At 42.4% G+C, this 16,510-nt stretch overlaps 1 pseudogene; it reads left to right on the top strand.

The window, feature by feature from the left end:
• The window catches only part of LOC121394109, a 45,023-nt pseudogene extending 28,847 nt beyond the window's left edge, over positions 1–16,176 (top strand).
• Positions 16,177–16,510: the final 334 nt, after the last annotated feature.

Raw genomic sequence — 16,510 nt, 5'->3', positions numbered from 1 at the left:
TATTCCCACCTGCATCCTCCTGGTAACCATAGTACTAACATCATTTAGTAACTTTGGTAAACGGCAGTAGATGTTCTAAAACTGCAGTAGACTCCTTTAGCAGAGATATCAGCAAGCCAGCTCCACATATGAGGAATATTATTTTATAATACAGTATTATTATTTTATACAATACCTGTATATATTTTTACTCTAAATTCATTTCTTGAGACCCTCACAGTGTCTTTCAATCTGGTTCCCAAATAATGTAAAGAAAAAGTCTTGAACTTGATGGACCTTTATCTTGTTTCAAGCCAAATTCACAATGTAACTATATCAAATTAAATAACATATTGTGTTGCAGAAAAAAAAACAAAACACAGAAGCACTAGAAACATTTGTTTTAATGATCTCAAGCTGTGCATCCAGAACAAGCTTCATTAACAAGTAATAAAGGCCACTGAACTCTCTCTGCAGGGAAAAGGTAAACTTGCAATGCAGAGTGTTCTGAAGGCATTCTATCTTATTTTCCTTTCTGGAATGTATGTGTATGATGCCAGACTGTCTAACATCACTAATTTACAAACACTACAGCTACCAATCATATTTTTTCCCTGCAATTATTCAACTGTATAAACCATATACCTAAAAAAAAAAGAATCCATCCCGACAGAAGTTATCATGGCACATAGTCTTTTGTGTAACTTATCTTCTTCAGCTGACTGCTGAGATATGTTACTTAGGGTAAATATAGTGCCCTGTGCAAAAAGTGCAGTGGCCACCAATCGACAACATAAAGTGGTCTCTTTCCTACTGCCTACTTGAATGCTGGCTATAATAGCTTACATTTTCAGAGGTTGGTATTAAATGCACAGGTATGGGACCTATTATCTAGAATGCTTTGGATCTAGGGTTTTCTGGATAAGGGATATTTCCCTAATTTAGATCTTCATACAAAAAAAATCTTCTTAAAATTAATTTAAGCATTAAATAAACCTAATAAAATAGTTTTGCCTCTAACACTGATTAATTATAACTTTGTTTGGATCAAGTACAAGGTACTGTTTCTTTATTACAGAGAAATCAAATTTTAAAAATCTGAATTTATTGATTCAATTTGTATTAGTAAGGATAAATTAACACTTCACAATCACAATAAGCTGGACTCTTCAGACACTCAAGGAATTTTAACACACAATTTTAAAATAAAAGAAGGTATAGAAAAGAAACCTTGTTTGTGGCTGTAAAAAATCTTTTTTTTGCCCACTAAAAAACTCGAGGATTTCCTCTCAAAGTTTGAGGCCGACAATTACTCCAGTTTTGTTATGTCTCTTAGTTTTCTCCTTTACAGTTACAATGAATTATAAATTATAAAGAACCCTCCTATTAACACCTTATGAACTATATATATCCAGTCGATTGATTGTGTTCAATGTGTTTTTAACTCACAGGATTCAATTTTTTTTTAAGAAATACTTGTTTGCATTAATACATTATATGCACTCAATTAATCCATTCAATTATTTTTTTAAAAAAAAAAACAACTGTGTTTGTGTGCAATTAATTATAAAGTACCACATGCTTTCACAACCCCTGTGTAGTTTCAACTTAATCACACTCCATATCTCCCATTAATTCATTAATTCAATTAACGAAAATACCATCAATTTAACGCCTTAATCAATTATATACACCCAATGAATTAATTATCTTCAATGAATTGAAATTTACTCAGTCACATTAATGAATTAATTATAAAGTGACAAGTGCTTTCAAACTGCTTCTATATATAGTTTGTTGTTTAACTTAATCACCCTCCATATCTCCCACTAATTCATTATTTCAATATATCCAATATAAGGTGACTAGTGATATTAAAATTATTCTAATAGATTACTGTAATAGGAGTATTGTATCCTTTGCCAAAATACCCCAAGATTACTCCTTAGTTGGGGGCATAGAAAAGTGAAAATATATAGTAGGTGGAGTTTCTCCCAAGACTGGAGAAAGCTGGATAAAGTTGGAGAAAGCAGAAACTGTAGGATTGCAGTCTTCATCTTTACCTTTCCTACTTCTATCTGGAAGGAGGCTAGTATAACCGGAAAAACCGCAAACCCAACAGTTCTTGGAAGATAAAATAGAAATAGAAAAAGAGTCAAGGAAAAGTTGTATAAAAATTTGTTTCCACAGTTGCCAAACACCCTCTGGTGGATAAATGTCTAAAAACAATTAGAGCCAATCTTTGCCCTGAAGCACGTTTCACTATCAGCTTTCTCAAACGGCAATTGCTTTTCTATGTTCATGTTGGTTTGTCACCATCAAGTCTATGTCTGGATGACCTATTGTCTTGAGCATTAGATTGGTTGATATCATTATTTACAAGGATGCTGGTTAATGCGCCTTCATCAAATTGTCATAATATTTTGTGGTGCTCAATGCTGAAATTTCTGAGGCTCCTCTGGATGTCAGTGATGACTATGGCCTAGTTACTGGAGTTAATTAGGGAAATATACAGCAGTAGTTTTTGTATCGACTTTTTTAATTCAGCGGTTTATTCATAAAGTTGAGTAATGTATGTCAAACATAGACGTAAAAATCATTGAAATTACAGTTTGTCTTTATAAAGCTGGGTTGTTGTCTTTATGCCATTGTAATTTTATTAGAGAATTAATCCTTACAAATAAATCAGCATATTTATAAACATTGCTTTCATTTATTACACCAACAATTATACAGCTATTCTACACCAGAGGAGACTAGCATGACCCAATGAAGTCAAAGGGACAAATTCAGGCAGCATAGAATGTTTGGAACGGTAACTGTAAAATTGTCACGGTCGGCACCCAACACCAGAAACAAATGCCAAGCACCCTGGTCTCGGCTTGTGCTTCACCTGTAGAGTGACCGCCTTTGGCCTCGGGAGGAGCCCTCAGCTACTTGGATGCCACCAGGACTTAAAAGAGAGGTGCAAGGCTAGAGGTTCTGGATAGGCAGAGGGGCACGACTGTTAGCGAGAGTCTTTGGGCAGAAGGTCGTAGTACAAGGCATTAGGCAAAAGAGCAGTCAGGTCAGGGCTGGGTCGAGGCAGGCAGAGAATAAGCGAAGTCCGGCAGGCAATGGTCAAACCGGAATATCAATCAGAAAGGATATAGCAAAAGAGGTAGTTGGTATTCAGGCAAGGGTCAGGATCCAGAGGTCAGAATAGTCAAAAACCAGGCAAGGGTCACAACAGGAATCAAAACAGGTTCAGATTTAGTTCAAAGCTCAGAAGTAGAGATGTCGCGAACTGTTCGCCGGCGAACTTGTTCGCGCGAACATCGGGTGTTCGCGCTCGCCGGAAGTTCGCGAACGTCGCGCGACGTTCGCCATTTTGGGTTCGCCATTGTTGGCGCTTTTTTTTGCCCTCTCACCCCAGACCAGCAGGTACATGGCAGCCAATCAGGAAGCTCTCCCCTGGACCACTCCCCTTCCCTATAAAAACCGAAGCCCTGCAGCGTTTTTTCACTCTGCCTGTGTGTGCTGAAGAGATAGTGTAGGGAGAGAGCTGCTGCCTGTTAGTGATTTCAGGGACAGTTGAAAGTTTGCTGGCTAGTAATCGTTTTGATACTGCTCTGTTATTGGAGGGACAGAAGTCTGCAGGGGTTTGAGGGACATTTAAGCTTAGGTAGCTTTGCTGGCTAGTAATCTACCTTCTACTGCAGTGCTCTGTATGTAGCTGCAGTGGGCAGCTGTCCTGCTTCTGATCTCATCTGCTGACTGCTGCAATAACAGTAGTCCTTGTAAGGACTGCTTTTATTTATTTTTTTGTTGTTTTACTACTACTACTACTACTACTATAAGAGCCCAGTGCTATTAGTCTAGCAGTGTTGGGGAGTGGGACTGGTGTGCTAATCTGCTGCTCCTAGTAGTTCAGCAGCACCAACTTTAATTTTTTTTTTTAATATTCATTTTTTTTTATTTTACTTTTTTTTATTTTACTACCGCTGTAGTAGTGTATAAGTTGACCTTTTAGGCATTATTTGCCCTGTAGGCATTATTTGCACACTGTTTTCTTCAACCCGCCATCTAGCTGTGTGACCTTGTTCACATTCTGTCTAAATATCCATAATATTACCGTCTCCAGAAAAAACACCGGAGTGACTTTTTTCAAGCAGCCATAATATATTTTACGTAATCCGTATCCACCGCTGTAGTAGTGTATACGTTGACCTTGTAGGCATTATTTGCACACTGTTTTCTTCAACCCGCCATCTAGCTGTGTGACCTTGTTCACATTCTGTCTAAATATCCATAATATTACCGTCTCCAGAAAAAACACCGGAGTGACTTTTTTCAAGCAGCATTCATATATTTTACGTAATCCGTATCCACCGCTGTAGTAGTGTATACGTTGACCTTGTAGGCATTATTTGCACACTGTTTTCTTCAACCCGCCATCTAGCTGTGTGACCTTGTTCACATTCTGTCTAAATATCCATAATATTACCGTCTCCAGAAAAAACACCAGAGTGACTTTTTTCAAGCAGCCATAATATATTTTACGTAATCCGTATCCACCGCTGTAGTAGTGTATACGTTGACCTTGTAGGCATTATTTGCACACTGTTTTCTTCAACCCGCCATCTAGCTGTGTGACCTTGTTCACATTCTGTCTAAATATCCATAATATTACCGTCTCCAGAAAAAACACCGGAGTGACTTTTTTCAAGCAGCATTCATATATTTTACGTAATCCGTATCCACCGCTGTAGTAGTGTATACGTTGACCTTGTAGGCATTATTTGCACACTGTTTTCTTCAACCCGCCATCTAGCTGTGTGACCTTGTTCACATTCTGTCTAAATATCCATGATATTACCGTCTCCAGAAAAAACACCGGAGTGACTTTTTTCAAGCAGCCATAATATATTTTACGTAATCCGTATCCACCGCTGTAGTAGTGTATACGTTGACCTTGTAGGCATTATTTGCACACTGTTTTCTTCAACCCGCCATCTAGCTGTGTGAGCTTGTTCACATTTTGTCTAAATATTGATAATATTATCGTCTCTAGAAAAACCACTTGAGTTACTTTTTTTCAAGCAGCATTCATATATTTTACGTAATCCGTATCCACCGCTGTAGTAGTGTATACGTTGACCTTGTAGGCATTATTTGCACACTGTTTTCTTCAACCCGCCATCTAGCTGTGTGAGCTTGTTCACATTTTGTCTAAATATTGATAATATTATCGTCTCTAGAAAAACCACTTGAGTTACTTTTTTTCAAGCAGCATTCATATATTTTACGTAATCCGTATCCACCGCTGTAGTAGTGTATACGTTGACCTTGTAGGCATTATTTGCACACTGTTTTCTTCAACCCGCCATCTAGCTGTGTGAGCTTGTTCACATTTTGTCTAAATATTGATAATATTATCGTCTCTAGAAAAACCACTTGAGTTGCTTTTTTTCAAGCAGCATTCATATATTTTACGTAATCCGTATCCACCGCTGTAGTAGTGTATACGTTGACCTTGTAGGCATTATTTGCACACTGTTTTCTTCAACCCGCCATCTAGCTGTGTGAGCTTGTTCACATTTTGTCTAAATATTGATAATATTATCGTCTCTAGAAAAACCACTTGAGTTGCTTTTTTTCAAGCAGCATTCATATATTTTACGTAATCCGTATCCACCGCTGTAGTAGTGTATACGTTGACCTTGTAGGCATTATTTGCACACTGTTTTCTTCAACCCGCCATCTAGCTGTGTGAGCTTGTTCACATTTTGTCTAAATATTGATAATATTATCGTCTCTAGAAAAACCACTTGAGTTACTTTTTTTCAAGCAGCATTCATATATTTTACGTAATCCGTATCCACCGCTGTAGTAGTGTATACGTTGACCTTGTAGGCATTATTTGCACACTGTTTTCTTCAACCCGCCATCTAGCTGTGTGTATTATCGTTTCCAGAAAAACCAACTGAGTTTTTGTTGTTGTTGTTGTTTTTTTAAAAATAATGCCAGGCAAAGGCAGGCCGCCACGCAGAGGCCGTGCTAGGGGCCGTGCTGCTATGCAATCCTGTGGCCCTAGCAAATTGCCCAGTTTTAAAAAGCCAATGACCCTGAACTCCCAAAATGCTGAAGAGGTAGTTGACTGGCTTACACAGCACACCCCATCCTCTACCGTTTCTAACTTTACCACAACATCCTCCTCATCCTCCACTGCTATGGCCACCCCACGTAACACTTCCTCCACCACCGGTGCCCCTTCTTCACTGGGGTCAGAGGAGTTATTTTCCCATGAGTTTCTTGAACTGAGTAATGCGCAACCATTATTGCCAGAAGAAGATGAAGGAGATGAGGACCTTACACCAGATTTAATTCTGGCAGAGAACACGATAGAGATGGACATAATGAGTGATGAGGAGGAGGTCCCCGCTGCTGCTTCCTTCTGTGATGTGTCAGAAGAAATTGATGCATCTGAGGAGAATGATGATGAGGAGATTGATGTTTTGTGGGTGCCTAGTAGAAGAGAGCAAGAGGAGGGTAGTTCAGATGGAGAGACGGAGAGTCAGAGAGGCAGTAGGAGAATAAGACTTAGAAGAAGCAGGGAGGACAGCCCGCAGGGATCAGTAGGGCAACAACATGTATCGGCACCTGTGTTCAGCCGGCCAACGCACCCGCCATTGCCGCCAATGCCGCCAACTTCTACTGTTACCGCCAGATCGCACACTTCCAAAAAGTCAGCAGTGTGGGATTTTTTTAATGTGTGTGCCTCTGACAAAAGCATTGTAATTTGCAATGAGTGCAGTCAGAAACTGAGCCTTGGTAAGCCCAACAGCCACATAGGTACAACTTCTATGCGAAGGCACATGAGCGGCAAGCACAAAGCACTTTGGGAGCAACACCTCAAAGGCAACAGGCAAACTAAAAGCCACACTCCTTCTGGTCCAGCATCTTACTGCTCTACCTCTGCTCTCCTTGACCCGTCTGAACCACCCTCCACTCCGCCTTCCACCTTGACCACCTGTTCCCATTCCCAGTCATCTGCCACCAGCCAAGTTTCTGTGAAGGCCATGTTTGAGCGTAAGAAGCCAATGTCTGACTGTCACCCCCTTGCCCGGCGTCTGACAGCTGGCTTGTCTGCACTCTTAGCCCGCCAGCTTTTACCATACCAGCTGGTGGACTCTGAGGCCTTCCGCAAATTTGTAGCAATTGGGACACCGCAGTGGAAGGTACCCAGCCGCAATTTTTTTTCTAAAAAGGGAATACCACACCTGTACCAACATGTGCAGAGCCAAGTTACCGCATCTCTGTCACTTAGTGTTGGGCCAAAGGTCCATATGACTACTGACGCATGGTCCTCCAAGCATGGTCAGGGCAGGTATGTCACCTACACTGCCCACTGGGTGAACTTGGTAATGGCTGGGAAGCAGGGAATGGGTAGCTCAACAACAACAGTGGAGTTGATGTCACCGCCACGGATTGCACGCGGTTCTGCCACCACCTCTACTCCTCCATCGCTCTCTACCTCGTCTTCTTCTTCTTCTTACTCTGCTGCTGGGTCCTCCTTCTCCTCCTCCACACCTGTGCACCCCCAGCTCCCCCTAGGCTATTCGACGTGCCAGGTACGCCGTTGTCACGCTGTCTTGGGGATGACGTGCCTGGAAAGCAAAAACCATACCGGATCTGTACTCCTGTCATCTCTGCAGTCACAGGCCGATCGGTGGCTGACCCCACACCAACTGCAGATCGGAAAAGTGGTGTGTGACAATGGAAGCAATCTGTTGGCAGCGTTGAGACTAGGCAATTTAACATATGTGCCCTGCATGGCACATGTGTTAAATTTAATAGTCCAACGTTTTGTCTCCAAGTACCCAGGATTCCAGGACGTTCTCACCCAGTCCAGAAAGGTGTCGGCCCATTTCAGACGTTCCTACACAGCCATGGCACGCCTTGCTGACATTCAGCAGCGCTACAACATGCCAGTCAGGCGTTTGATTTCTGACAGCCAGACTCGCTGGAATTCAACGCTCCTTATGTTGGAACGTCTGCTGCAACAACAAAGGGCCGTCAACGAGTACCTTTTTGAACTGGGTGGTAGGACTGGATCTGCACAGCTGGGGATTTTTTTCCCCCGTTACTGGGTGCTTATGCGCGATGCCTGCAGGCTCATGCGACCTTTTGAAGAGGTGACAAATATGGTCAGTCGCACCGAAGGCACCATCAGCGACCTAATACCCTTCGCTTTCTTCCTGGAGCGTGCCGTGCGACGAGTGACAGATGAGGCTGTAGACCAGCGTGACGAGGAGCTGGAAGCGCACGATTTCTGGTCGGAATCACCAGAACGAACCCAGGCACCTGCTGCAACGCAGGGAGAGGTGCCAGAAGTGGAGTCAGAGGAGGAAGGTGGCTTTGTGGAGGAGGAGGAGGAGGACCAACAGGAGCAGGCTTCCCAGGGGGCTAGTGGTGACCTTTTGGGGACCCCTGGTCTTGTACGTGGCTGGGGGGAGGAGACCGTGGATGATGCAGTCCTTGATAATGAGGAAGCGGAGATGGATAGCTCTGCATCCAACCTTGTGAGAATGGGGTCTTTCATGCTGTCATGCCTGTTGAAGGACCCCCGTATCAAGAGGCTTAAGGAGAAGGACCTGTACTGGGTCGCAACGCTACTAGACCCTCGGTACAAGCATAAAGTGTCAGAAATGTTACCAACATACCACAAGTCCGAAAAGATGCGTCATTTACAAACCAGCCTGCAAAACATGTTGTACAATGCTTTTAAGGGTGATGTCACTTCAGGAACTCATCAACATTCCAGGGGCAGAGGTGCCAGTAATCCTGCCACGAGCACACCTGCAAGGACAAAGCCCTTTGGCCAGTCTGTAACGTCAGACATGCAAATGTTTTTCTGTCCAAGGCAGCGCCACAACCCTTCTGGATCCACCCTCAAAGAACGCCTCGACCGGCAGGTAGCGGACTACCTGGCATTAACTGCAGATATCGACACTCTGAGGAGCGATGAACCCCTGGACTACTGGGTGCGCAGGCTTGATCTGTGGCCAGAGCTGTCACAATTTGCCATGAACCTCTTGTCTTGCCCAGCCTCAAGTGTGCTCTCAGAAAGGACCTTCAGTGCAGCAGGAGGGATTGTAACTGAGAAGAGAACTCGCCTAGGTCACAAAAGTGTCGATTACCTGACCTTTATTAAAATGAATGAGGGGTGGATCTCGGAGGGTTACTGCACGCCGGAAGACTTGTTCTGACTTCTATGCAGCTGTCCTTCTCTTCAAGCCTCATGACTCCACACACAGCTGTCCTTTAGCGTCCTCCTCCTCCCTCCGCCACCGTTACAAACTAGGGTGCAAACCCTACTGGTTTAATTTTTTCTGGCCTCTGTGCTTCAGTGGCTGCAACCAAAAAAACTGGGCAAACAATGTCTACAAGGTCAACGTATGGCAAAAAATGACTATTTTCAGCATTTATATGGCATATTTTTTCTGGCAACTGTGCTTCAGTGGCTGCGTCCAAAAAAATGCATATTTTCAGCATTTATATGGCATAATTTTTCTGGCCTCTGTGCTTCAGTGGCTGCAACCAAAAAAATTTATATTTTCAGCATTTATATGGCATAATTTTTCTGGCAACTGTGCTTCAGTGGCTGCGACCAAAAAAATGCATATTTTCTGCATTTATGTGGCATAATTTTTCTGGCCTCTGTGCTTCAGTGGCTGCAACCAAAAAAATTTATATTTTCAGCATTTATATGGCATAATTTTTCTGGCCTCTGTGCTTCAGTGGCTGCAACCAAAAAAATGCATATTTTCAGCATTTATATGGCATAATTTTTCTGGCAACTGTGCTTCAGTGGCTGCGACCAAAAAAATGCATATTTTCAGCATTTATATGGCATAATTTTTCTGGCCTCTGTGCTTCAGTGGCTGCAACCAAAAAAATGCATATTTTCAGCATTTATATGGCATAATTTTTCTGGCCTCTGTGCTTCAGTGGCTGCAACCAAAAAAATGCATATTTTCAGCATTTATATGGCATAATTTTTCTGGCAACTGTGCTTCAGTGGCTGCGACCAAAAAAATGACTATTTTCAGCATTTATATGGCATATTTTTTCTGGCCTCTGTGCTTCAGTGGCTGCGGCCAAAAAAACTGGGCAAACAATGCCTACAAGGTCAACGACGTTGACCTTGTAGGCATTGTTTGCCCAGTTTTTTTGGCCGCAGCCACTGAAGCACAGAGGCCAGAAAAAATATGCCATATAAATGCTGAAAATAGTCATTTTTTGCCATACGTTGACTCAACGTATATGGCAAAAAATTACTATTTTCAGCATTTATATGGCATATTTTTTCTGGCAACTGTGCTTCAGTGGCTGCGACCAAAAAAACTGGGCAAACAATGCCTACAAGGTCAACGTATGGCAAAAAATGACTATTTTCAGCATTTATATGGCATATTTTTTCTGGCAACTGTGCTTCAGTGGCTGCAACCAAAAAAACTGGGCAAACAATGTCTACAAGGTCAACGTATGGCGAAAAATTACTATTTTCAGCATTTATATGGCATATTTTTTATGGCAACTGTGCTTCAGTGGCTGCGTCCAAAAAAACTGGGCAAACAATGCCTACAAGGTCAACGTATGGCAGTTGTTTAAAGAGAACAGTAGATTACTAGCCAGCAAAGCTACCTAAGCTAAAATGTCCCTCAAATCCCTGCAGACTTCTGTCCCTCCAATACAGAGCAGTATCAAGCAGATTACTAGCCAGCAAACTTACTATCATCTGTCCCTGAAATCACTAACAGCTCTCCCCCTACACTATCTCTTCCAAGCACACACAGGCAGATTTTTCAGATACATTTTTGCCCTTGATCCCCCTCTGGCATGCCACTGTCCAGGTCGTTGCACCCTTTAAACAACTTTAAAATCATTTTTCTGGCCAGAAATGTCTTTTCTAGATGTTAAAGTTCGCCTTCCCATTGAAGTCTATGGGGTTCGCGAACCGTTCGCGAACCGCTCGCATTTTTGCGCAAGTTCGCGAATATGTTCGCGAACTTTTTTTCCGACGTTCGCTACATCCCTACTCAGAAGCACCAGGAACAAACTCCTATAACAGGCAATGAGAACCAGTATGATAGCCCTTTAGATATGCGCCTATATAAACAACATAGGCATGCCATGCGCGCCCTTAGTTGACCGGTGCAAGAGGAATAGGACGTACACGGGGCGGGCGTCCCCACTGAGGGGGTGGCAGGCGTCCCTGCCATCCCCCCACTAGACCACCACGGTATGTTACATTACCCCCCCTCTAGAGCGGCCACTGGACCCCCAGGTCTCTCAGGAAACTTTTGATGGAATACTTTCCTGAGACGGTCAGCCCTGATGTCACTAACTGAAACCCAAGAGTTTTCCTCAGGGCCATAGCCCTTCCATTTAACCAAGTACTGGAGTTTACCTCGCACAAGGCGAGAATCGAGGAGCTCTTGGACTTCAAATTCAGACTGACCTTCAACCAACACTGGGGGAGGAACAGACTATTTCACTGATGGTATATGGACCAATGAACCTGGGCCCCAACTTGAGAGAGGAGACTTTAAGCTTAATGTTCTTTGTAGACAACCATACAGAGTCTCCTACCTGATATTTGGGTGCCTCTCTGCGAGACTGCTTTTTTTCTGAGCGGTTGTAGCTGCAAAAAGAGAGTCATGCTGTCTGTTTGACAGAAGAGTTGACAGAGAGTACAGGGAACAAAGAACCAGAAAAAGAAAATGCTTTAGGATGTAAAACATTAACAATAAAGAATGGAGATTCACCTGTAGAAGAATGATTTGCATTATTGTAAGCAAACTCTGCCCAGGGTAATAGTTCAGCCCATGAGGACTGGTTGTCAGACACATAACACCTTAAAAATTGCTCAAGGGATTGATTAACCCTTTTGGTTTGACCATTTGTTTGAGGGTGATATGCGGTAGAAAATGATAATTCAATACCAACCAAAGAACAGAAAGCTCGCCAAAACTTTGAAACAAATTGTACCCCTCTGTCAGAAACAATATTGTCCGGAAACCCATGCAACTTAAAAATGTTAGAAATTAATAATTTGGCTAAGGTTTTGGCAGAAGGGAGGTGTGGGAGGTAAATGAAGTGGCATATTTTGCTAAACCTATCCACCACCACCCAAATAACAGTCTTTCCCTGAGAGGAAGGAAGATCGACAATAAAATCCATCGAAAGATGGGACCATGGTCTGTCAGGAATTGGGAGTGGCCTTAACAACCCCTGTGACAATTTTTAGAGGATTTTGACCTCTGACAAATAGGACAGGAAATAACAAATATTCGGACATCCTGCTTAAAGGAAGGCCATCAAACATTTCGAGACAAAAGGGACACTGTTTTAGCAATGCCAGGATGTCCCACCATTTTGGAATTATGGGCTTCACCCAAAACCTGTTCCCTCAAATCTTCAGGAACAAATAATCTGCCCGAGGGAGTCTCTACAGGAGCAGATGACTGAATAGAGGATAAGAGTGTGGCAAGGTCAGATCCCAGAGCTGCCACAATTAACTCACCAGGAATAATGGGAATGCACTCACTAGTTTCAGATGGATTGGACTCAAAACTTCTAGAGAGTGTATCCGCCTTTGTATTTTTAGTACCAGGCCTGAAAGTAAGAGAAAAATTAAATCGGGTGAAAAACAAAGCTCATCTAGCCTGCCTAGGATTCAGTCGTCTAGCAGATTCAATATATAGCAAATTTTTGTGGTCGGTAAAGACCCTTATCACATGCTTAGCCCCCTCCAACAGATGACGCCATTCCTTAAAGGCCCATTTAACAGCCAACAATTCTCTATTCCCAATGTCATAATTAGCCTCAGCAAGGGACACATTTTTAGAGAAAAAAGCACAGGGATGTACTTTGTTGGTTGTCGGATGCCTTTGAGAAAGGACTGCTCCAGCCCCAACTTCAGAGACATTGACCTCCACAATGAATGCAAGCGAGGTGTCAGGATGATGAAGAATGGGGGCAGACACAAATTATTTTTTAAGGGTTTCAAAGGCCTGAATCACATCGGGAGGCCACATACTCAGATCTGCACTTTTCTTTGTTAAATCTGTGATAGGGGCTACAATCAAAGAGAAGTTTTTAATAAATTGGTGGTAATAGTTGGCAAACCCTAAGAACCTTTGGGTCACCCGTAAAGAAAGAGTCTGGGCCCAGTCTAGTACCGCTTTAACCTTCCCAGGATCCATTTCTAGACCCTTACCAGAGATTTTAAACCCGAAAAATTGGACAGACAAAACCTCAAGAAGACACTTTTCAAGTTTAGCATAAAGGTTGTTTTCCCTTAGCCTGAGTGATACTTCCTGAATGTGTCTACGGTGATCACACAGATTAGAAGAAAAGATTAGAATATCATCTAGATAGACCAGTAGTGGCCGTCCCTGGTGTTAAAAGCCGTTTTCCACTCGTCCCCTTCCCTGATACGGATGAGGTTATAAGCACCTCTAAGATCAAGCTTGGAGTAAATTTTGGCATTTTTAACCTGATCAAATAGTTCAGAAATCAGAGGAAGGGTATAACTTTTTTTATGGTGATCTTGTTTAGACCTCTGTAGTCTATACAGGGACGAAGACCACCATCTTTTTTCCCAACAAAAAAGAAACCCGCCCCAGCAGGGGAACTAGAGGGTCTAATGAAACCTCTTTCTAGGTTTTCCTGGATATATTCTCTTATTTCCTGGGCTTCAGGCAAGGAGATAGGGTAAGGTTGACCACGAGGGGGAGTAGACCGAGGAATAAGGTCGATTGGACAGTCATACTGTCTATGTGGGGGTAAGGTCTCTGCGGCCTTTTTAGAGAACACATCAGAAAAGCTTGCATAAGCTGCAGGTAACCCCTCAAGGAAAGGGACTGCCACCACCGGAGGAAGGCAAGAAACCTTACATTTAGAACCCCATTGGAGAATCTCCCTTGTTACCCAATTTACATGTGGGTTATGTGCTTGAAGCCAAGGTAACCCTAAAATTAGAGGAGAAGAAGCACCCTCAATAATGAAAAAGGCTAGTTCCTCATAGTGCAAGTTATTGGAACACATGGATAAAACAACAGTTTTCTTGGTTACCAGGCCTGAACCTAAGGGTTTTTTGTCCATAGCTAAAATTATCATCGGAGGGCTTAGAGAGGTTAAAGGGATACTGTCATGGGAAAATAGTGCTGCTCCAGCAGAATTCTGTACTGAAATACATTTCTCAAAAGAACAAACAGATTTTTTATATTCAATTTTGAAATCTGACATGGGGCTAGACATATTGTCAATTTCCCAGCTGCCCCAAGTCATGTGACTTGTGCTCTGATAAACTTCAATCACTCTTTACTGCTGTACTGCAAGTTGGAGTGATATCACCCCCTCCCTTCCCCCCCCCAGCAGCCCAACAAAAGAACAAAGATAACAACTGCCTGGTAGATCTAAGAACAACACTCAATAGTAAAAACCCATGTCTCACTGAGACACATTCAGTTACATTGAGAAGGAAAAACAGCAGCCTGCCAGAAAGCATTTCTCTACTAAAGTGCAGGCACAAGTCACATGACATGGGGCAGCTGGGAAATTGACAAAATGTCTAGCCCCATGTCAGATTTCAAAATTGAATATAAAAAACTCTGTTTTCTCTTTTGAGAAATGGATTTCAGTGCAGAATTCTGCTGGAGTAGCACTATTAACTGATGCGTTTTGAAAAAAACATATTTTCTGATGACAGGATCCCTTTAAAGGAACATTAAACCTTACTGCGAAGGCAGCATCCAGAAAATTTCCCCTCCGCCCCAGAATCCACAAAAGCGGAGACCTTGACAGAGCCCGTAGGCCAGGTTAATTTAACCGGTATCCTAATCCTAGAGGAAGAATGGGGAGAAGAAACTTCTACACCCAAATGGAGCTCCCCTTCTCCATTTAGGCTTGGAAGTTTCCTGGCCTCTTAGGACATAGATTTAGAAAATTACCCTTTTCTCCACAGTAAATGCAAAGACCCAAATTTTGCATGCGGCCTTTTCCTCAGGAGTTAGATGTCCCTAGAACAATTTCATAGGGAAATTAACTCAGCATGCTCACATATCAAGTTTACTGTCCATGTAAATTCACAGGAGATTGCTTTCCTTGATACCAGAGTATACATGTGTGATAACATACTCCATACTGATTTATTCACCAAAGAAACAGATAAGAATACTCTGCTTCATTTCTCTTCTTTCCATCCACCACAGATCAAAAAATCACTTCCTAAATCACAGTTCACACGAGTGAAACGGATAGTCTCGGACGAGAAACTGTCAAAAGTAAGGATGGATGAAATGTCTGAGAAATTTCTTTCTAGACATTATCCTAGGATGGTGGTGGATGGACAAAGAGGGGAAGTCGAGAATGTTGATAGGGAACAGCTCTTAAGAAAAAGAGAGAGAGAAAATCATGCCAGAATACCATTTATTTCAACTTATAACACGTTGAGTGATAATATAGGGAAAATTATTAGAAAACATTGGGGTATTTTAAAAACTAATCTGGGGGGCGTCCCTGCTTTCCAGTATCCACCTGTTATGTCTTATAAAAGGGCCCGTACTATAGGCTCCATGTTGGTGAAGTCAGATTTGGGCTCAGGGAAAGAGAGTAGACAGACGGTACTACGTCCGGTTAAGAAGGGCACATTTGCCTGTTGCTCATGCAATTGCTGTAGCAATATACAAAAGGGAGAGGTGATTCACCACCCTAGAAGTGGTATCCCTATTCCTATCTCTGGCCATTATTCCTGTACTACCACATTTGTGGTTTATGCGATAAAGTGCCCTTGTGGCTTAGCTTATGTGGGTCAAACCTCACGCATGGCCAGAGATAGGATTAGAGAACACAAATCAACTATAAAATGTAAAAGAGTGGATCAGCCGGTCGCCAAACACTTTATAGAATTGGGACATACGATATCACAATTAAAATTTCAGATCTTGGATGCTGTCCCGAAGTTGAGAAGGGGAGGTGACAGGGTCAAAAAATTGCTATATAAAGAGGCATGGTGGATCAGGAAATTAGATACCCTAGCACCGAATGGACTTAATCTGGAATATGATCTATCTCCTGTTTTTAGATAATTTATATTATTTCTTTTAATCTGGTTTTAATGTTCTCCTTTTTCTACAGTTTATCTGAGGATACATTGTGTGTCTTTGACTGAAATGGGACTACTAATTGACGTATTGTCAGATAAGTGAAACATTGTGCTACAATTTTGATACTTAGATGCAGCCCCTAGAGGGTGCTATGATGTTGGTGTATATAAAGGAGACTTTGTATAATGATATGCTAGCTTGACAAAGAGCCGTGCGAGGCTCGAAACGTTGCTATGCTGCCCTGCTGTATGTGAATAAAGGCTTTTTTATCCTATCCTGGAGTGCTGCCCATCTCTTCTCTGGCTTTGGCAATCTGGTGTGGAAGGACACCACGGGAGGTGCACCCAATCAAACGAAGTAATTAACCAGGTGTG

The sequence above is a fragment of the Xenopus laevis genome, chromosome 5S (assembly GCF_017654675.1).
Source record: "Xenopus laevis strain J_2021 chromosome 5S, Xenopus_laevis_v10.1, whole genome shotgun sequence".
NCBI classification, from domain to species: Eukaryota; Metazoa; Chordata; class Amphibia; order Anura; family Pipidae; genus Xenopus; species Xenopus laevis.
Note: the sequence above shows the minus strand (reverse complement) of the source record. Positions and strands in the feature narration are given on the sequence as shown.